The 7,048-nt window shown below is 52.9% G+C and overlaps 1 pseudogene across 1 annotated transcript in view; it reads left to right on the forward strand.

Moving 5' to 3' along the window:
- Positions 1 to 7,048, forward strand: part of LOC311226656 (kin of IRRE-like protein 1) — a 223,499-nt pseudogene that overhangs the window by 216,248 nt on the left and 203 nt on the right. The window contains exons 14-15 of the transcript XR_014621046.1: positions 4,066 to 4,143; positions 6,479 to 7,048. The exon at positions 6,479 to 7,048 is cut by the window's right edge and continues 203 nt beyond it. The product of XR_014621046.1 is annotated as a kin of IRRE-like protein 1 (transcript). The remainder of the gene's footprint in view (positions 1 to 4,065; positions 4,144 to 6,478) is intronic.

The following is a 7,048-nucleotide window of genomic DNA, read 5'->3' on the forward strand; positions in this document are numbered from 1 at the left end:
AGGCTAGCAGCTTGTACTTCCTGTTCCTCTAACAGAGCCAGGCTAGCAGCTTGTACTTCCACTTCCTCTAACAGAGCCAGGCTAGCAGCTTGTGCTTCCACTTCCTCTAACAGAGCCAAGCTAGCAGCTTGTACTTCCTGTTCCTCTAACAGAGCCAGGCTAGCAGCTTGTGCTTCCACTTCCTCTAACAGAGCCAGGCTAGCAGCTTGTACTTCCTGTTCCTCTAACAGAGCCAGGCTAGCAGCTTGTACTTCCACTTCCTCTAACAGAGCCAGGCTAGCAGCTTGTACTTCCTGTTCCTCTAACAGAGCCAGGCTAGCAGCTTGTGTCTACTTCCACTTCCTCTAACAGAGCCAGGCTAGCAGCTTGTACTTCCAGTTCCTCTAACAGAGCCAGGCTAGCAACTTGTACTTCCTGTTCCTCTAACAGAGCCAGGCTAGCAGCTTGTACTTCCTGTTCCTCTAACAGAGCCAGGCTAGCAGCTTGAACTTCCTGTTCCTCTAACAGAGCCAGGCTAGCAGCTTGCACTTCCTGTTCCTCTAACAGAGCCAGGCTAGCAGCTTGTGCCTCCACTTCCTCTAACAGAGCCAAGCTAGCAGCTTGTACTTCCTGTTCCTCTAACAGAGCCAGGCTAGCAGCTTGTGCTTCCACTTCCTCTAACAGAGCCAGGCTAGCAGCTTGTACTTCCTGTACCTCTAACAGAGCCAGGCTAGCAGCTTGTACTTCCACTTCCTCTAACAGAGCCAGGCTAGCAGCTTGTACTTCCACTTCCTCTAACAGAGCCAGGCTAGCAGCTTGTACTTCCTGTTCCTCTAACAGAGCCAGGCTAGCAGCTTGTACTTCCACTTCCTCTAACAGAGCCAGGCTAGCAGCTTGTACTTCCTGTTCCTCTAACAGAGCCAGGCTAGCAGCTTCTACTGTCACTTCCTCTAACAGAGCCAGGCTAGCAGCTTGTACTTCCTGTTCCTCTAACAGAGCCAGGCTAGCAGCTTGTACTTCCTGTTCATCTAACAGAGCCAGGCTAGCAGCTTGTACTTCCACTTCCTCTAACAGAGCCAGGCTAGCAGCTTGTACTTCCTGTTCCTCTAACAGAGCCAGGCTAGCAGCTTGTACTTCCTGTTACTCTAACAGAGCCAGGCTAGCAGCTTGTGCTTCCACTTCCTCTAACAGAGCCAGGCTAGCAGCTTGTACTTCCTGTTCCTCTAACAGAGCCAGGCTAGCAGCTTGTGCTTCCACTTCCTCTAACAGAGCCAGGCTAGCAGCTTGTACTTCCTGTTCCTCTAACAGAGCCAGGCTAGCAGCTTGTACTTCCTGTTCCTCTAACAGAGCCAGGCTAGCAGCTTGTACTTCCACTTCCTCTAACAGAGCCAGGCTAGCAGCTTGTACTTCCACTTCCTCTAACAGAGCCAGGCTAGCAGCTTGTACTTCCACTTCCTCTAACAGAGCCAGGCTAGCAGCTTGTACTTCCACTTCCTCTAACAGAGCCAGGCTAGCAGCTTCTACTTCCACTTCCTCTAACAGAGCCAGGCTAGCAGCTTGTACTTCCTGTTCCTCTAACAGAGCCAGGCTAGCAGCTTGTGCTTCCACTTCCTCTAACAGAGCCAGGCTAGCAGCTTGTACTTCCTGTTCCTCTAACAGAGCCAGGCTAGCAGCTTGTGCTTCCACTTCCTCTAACAGAGCCAGGCTAGCAGCTTGTACGTCCACTTCCTCTAACAGAGCCAGGCTAGCAGCTTGTACTTCCACTTCCTCTAACAGAGCCAGGCTAGCAGCTTGTACTTCCTGTTCCTCTAACAGAGCCAGGCTAGCAGCTTGTGCTTCCACTTCCTCTAACAGAGCCAGGCTAGCAGCTTGTACTTCCTGTTCCTCTAACAGAGCCAGGCTAGCAGCTTGTACTTCCTGTTCCTCTAACAGAGCCAGGCTAGCAGCTTGTGTCTACTTCCACTTCCTCTAACAGAGCCAGGCTAGCAGCTTGTACTTCCAGTTCCTCTAACAGAGCCAGGCTAGCAGCTTGTACTTCCTGTTCCTCTAACAGAGCCAGGCTAGCAGCTTGTACTTCCTGTTCCTCTAACAGAGCCAGGCTAGCAGCTTGTACTTCCTGTTCCTCTAACAGAGCCAGGCTAGCAGCTTGTACTTCCTGTTCTTCTAACAGAGCCAGGCTAGCAGCTTGTACTTCCTGTTCCTCTAACAGAGCCAGGCTAGCAGCTTGTACTTCCTGTTCCTCTAACAGAGCCAGGCTAGCAGCTTGTACTTCCACTTCCTCTAACAGAGCCAGGCTAGCAGCTTGTACTTCCTGTTCCTCTAACAGAGCCAGGCTAGCAGCTTGTGTCTACTTCCACTTCCTCTAACAGAGCCAGGCTAGCAGCTTGTACTTCCAGTTCCTCTAACAGAGCCAGGCTAGCAGCTTGTACTTCCTGTTCCTCTAACAGAGCCAGGCTAGCAGCTTGTACTTCCTGTTCCTTTAACAGAGCCAGGCTAGCAGCTTGTACTTCCTGTTCCTCTAACAGAGCCAGGCTAGCAGCTTGCACTTCCTGTTCCTCTAACAGAGCCAGGCTAGCAGCTTGTGCTTCCTGTTCCTCTAACAGAGCCAGGCTAGCAGCTTCTACTTCCTGTTCCTCTAACAGAGCCAGGCTAGCAGCTTGTACTTCCTGTTCCTCTAACAGAGCCAGGCTAGCAGCTTGTACTTCCTGTTCCTCTAACAGAGCCAGGCTAGCAGCTTGTGCTTCCACTTCCTCTAACAGAGCCAGGCTAGCAGCTTGTACTTCCTGTACCTCTAACAGAGCCAGGCTAGCAGCTTGTACTTCCACTTCCTCTAACAGAGCCAGGCTAGCAGCTTGTACTTCCACTTCCTCTAACAGAGCCAGGCTAGCAGCTTGTACTTCCTGTTCCTCTAACAGAGCCAGGCTAGCAGCTTGTACTTCCACTTCCTCTAACAGGAAGCTATTAGCTATTCTTTCGGAGTTGGTTAAGGTTAGGGTTAAGTTTAGGCATTCTTTCGGAGTTGGTTAAGGTTAGGGTTAAGTTTAGGCATTCTTTCGGAGTTGGTTAAGGTTAGGGTTAAGTTTAGGCATTCTTTCGGAGTTGGTTAAGGTTAGAGTTTGTCGCAGAGCATGGCAATAGAATGCAGCCTATTTCCGCACTGCCGCTCTCTCGCGCTGCCGCGGTCACATGGGCGTCGGGACCAATCAGAGAAACGCTGAACGCAAGTTGGTTGCCTAAAATGTTGACGCATCCGGGGAAGATGTCAAATAAATTAACTTCCCTTAAAGTAAAATTAACTTAAAGGTGTCCCTTTAAGAATGCACCAATACCAATGACCTGTATCAGATAGTAGGGGCTGATGTAAGGTTCCCATAATGTTGGCAACAGGCATTTCACAGATTTCTTTTTGACCTGAATCCTATAGTTCTGTTGTGAGGAAGACATGTGATAATCTGACCTAAATTATATAAAATAAGTCAAATTCGCCAAAATGTCGGCGTGTTCCTTTAAACTTTAAACTAAAATAATGTTGCTTCCTCTCTTGTTTCGTTATCACCTTTTTAACACTTTTCTTAAACCCTGATCTGTCACTTCCTTCTCTTTCTTTTGTTCTTTTCCGTTGCTTCCTTCCCTCTTCTTTTGTTTTACGACACCTCCTCTCCTCTCCTCTCCTCTCTTCCTCCTCCTTCTCTCCTCCTCCTCTCCTCCTCCTCCTTCTCTCCTCCTCCTCTCCTCCTTCTCCTTCTCTCCTCCTCCTCTCCTCCTCCTCCTTCTCTCCTCCTCCTCTCCTCCTTCTCTCCTCCTCCTCTCCTCCTCTCCTCCTCCTCTCCTCTCCTCTCCTCTCCTCTCCTCTCCTCTCCTCTCCTCTCCTCCTCCTCTCCTCTCCTCCTCCTCTCCTCCTCTCCTTCTCCTCCTCTCCTCTTCCTCCTCTCTTCCTCCTCTCCTCCTTCTCTCCTCCTCCTCCTCTCTTCCTCTCCTCCTCTCCTCTCCTCCTCCTCTCCTCTCCTCCTTCGTTGTGTCTTTTTATTTTCTGTCGTTTTGACGGTTTAGTTTCTGCCCTCTGTGTCCCTCTCTCCCTCCGATCAGCCCTTTAAAGACGACACCGAGCTGAAGTCCGACCTGCGCAGCGACACCCTGGAGACACGCCAGGAGTACGACCTCAAGGTGACCCCGCACACACACACACACACACACACACGCACGCACGCACACACGCACACACACATGTATAAAGCACACACAAGATATTACGTTTATATTAAAGCTGTATTTTTTATTTTTTTTATCCACTTTTTCTCCCATTTTCTATATTTTCTCCCATCCCAATTTCGTATCATCCAATTCAACCCTCCCCTGTCACGAACGCTGTTTCTTGCCTCCCACAAGCCGGCTGCAATGTGGACTAAGTCATACATAGCACAAGTCCCCTCCGGTACTTGAGGTAACAGCAGTCGCATCTTTTCACCTGCGCAGCTCGACCTCTCAGTGGCGAGGAGTAACGCGTGGGAGGCTCACGCTGCCCCCGACACTTCCTGATTCTACTGCGCAGGCGCACCAACCGACCTGTAGGAGTCGCTGTCCACAACGCCCGATCCCCACCCATCAGTTTCCCACCCCCTAATACGGCCAATGTGTATTAGTACGGACGACCAGCTAAACTGAAAGCAAATGTGGAGCGCTGGGCTCGAACAGGCGAGCCCAGCGTCTCCAGATTTTGTGGCGAGCGCCTTGCCCACTATGCCACGTAGCCGCCCTATTAAAGCTGTATTTTTATTAGCAAGAGTGAGTTGACCTGCCCAGCAGAAATAGAGCTGACCACACCATGCTAGCTGACCACACCATGCTAACACCATGCTAGCTGACCACACCATGCTAGCTGACCACACCATGCTAACACCATGCTAGCTGACCACACCATGCTAACACCATGCTAGCTGACCACACCATGCTAACACCATGCTAGCTGACCACACCATGCTAACACCATGCTAGCTGACCACACCATGCTAACACCATTCTAGCTGACCACACCATGCTAGCTGACCACACCATGCAAGCTGACCACACCATGCTAACACCATGCTAGCTGACCACACCATGCTAACACCATGCCAGCTGACCACACCATGCTAGCTGACCACACCATGCTAGCTGACCACACCATGCTAACACCATGCTAGCTGACCACACCATGCTAACACCATGCTAACACCATGCTAGCTAACCACACCATGCTAGCTGACCACACCATGCTAACACCATGCTAGCTAACCACACCATGCTAACACCATGCTAACACCATGCTAGCTGACCACACCATGCTAACACCATGCTAGCTGACCACACCATGCTAGCTGACCACACCATGCTAGCTGACCACACCATGCAAACACCATGCTAGCGACCACACCATGCTAGCTGACCACACCATGCTAGCTGATCACACCCATGCTAACACCATGCTAGCTGATCACACCATGCTAACACCATGCTAGCTGACCACACCATGCTAGCTGACCACACCATGCTAACACCATGCTAGCTGACCACACCATGCTAGCTGACCACACCATGCTAGCTGACCACACCATGCTAGCTGACCACACCATGCTAACACCATGCTAGCTGACCACACCATGCTAACACCATGCTAGCTGACCACACCATGCTAACACCATGCTAGCTGACCACACCATGCTAACACCATGCTAGCTGACCACACCATGCTAACACCATGCTAGCTGACCACACCATGCTAGCTGACCACACCATGCTAGCTGATCACACCATGCTAACACCATGCTAGCTGACCCACAACCATGAGCTGACCACACCATGCTAACACCATGCTAGCTGACCACACCATGCTAACACCATGCTAACACCATGCTAGCTGACCACACCATGCTAGCTGACCACACCATGCTAGCTGACCACACCATGCTAACACCATGCTAGCTGACCACACCATGCTAACACCATGCTAACACCATGCTAGCTGACCACACCATACTAACACCATGCTAGCTGACCACACCATGCTAACACCATGCTAACACCATGCTAGCTGACCACACCATGCTAACACCATGCTAGCTGACCACACCATGCTAGCTGACCACACCATGCTAACACCATGCTAGCTGACCACACCATGCTAACACCATGCTAACACCATGCTAGCTGACCACACCATGCTAGCTGACAAAGCAACATGTAAAAAATCTCTCTTCCTCACGGTCTCTCCCTCTCTTCCTCATGGTCTCTCTCTCTCTCCTTCTCTTCCTCATGGTCTCTCTCTCTCTCTCTCTCCCTCTCCTCCTCATGGTCTCTCTCTCTCTCTCCCTCTCTTCCTCATGGTCTCTCTCTCTCTCTTCCTCACGGTCTCTCTCTCTCTCCCTCTCTTCCTCATGGTCTCTCTCTCTCTCCCTCCCTCTCTTCCTCATGGTCTCTCTCTCTCTCTCTCCCTCTCCTCCTCATGGTCTCTCGCCCCCTCCAGGACCCCACTAATGGCTACTATAACGTGCGGGCCTCCACCCACGATGACGGCCGGTCCGCCTCCCGCTCCACGCTGCACTACTCTGACTACCGCTCCCCGGGGGGAACACCAGGGGGCGCCACCGCCTCCATCAGCAGCAGCACGGGTGGCTCCGGGGCCACGGCTAGCGGGGGGGCCCCCGGCCTGCCCCCGGGCCCCCTCACCTCCCCGGGACGCCCCCAGGCCTGCTACGACCCCCGCCCGCCCTCCAGGCTGTCCCACGTGGGCTACGCCCAGTTCAACACCTTCACGCGGGGGGGCCAGAGCCAGCAGCAGCAGCCGCCCGCCCCCCCTCCCAACCCCAACCCGCCCGGGGAGCTCAGCCTCCTGGACGCCCCCCCCGCCCCAGCTGGCCTACGACAACTACGGCTACCCCTCCCACTACCCCTCGCCCAACCCCAACCCCTCCCACTACCCCTCGCCCAACCCCTCCCACTACCCCTCGCCCAACCCCTCCCACTACCCCTCCTACCGCATGGGGTTCGCCCCCCCGCCCAGCCTGGCCCCCCTGGAGGCCGGGCCGTCCTACGA

The sequence above is a fragment of the Notolepis coatsorum genome, assembly GCF_963971535.1.
Source record: "Notolepis coatsorum genome assembly, chromosome: 4".
NCBI classification, from domain to species: domain Eukaryota; kingdom Metazoa; phylum Chordata; class Actinopteri; order Aulopiformes; family Paralepididae; genus Notolepis; species Notolepis coatsorum.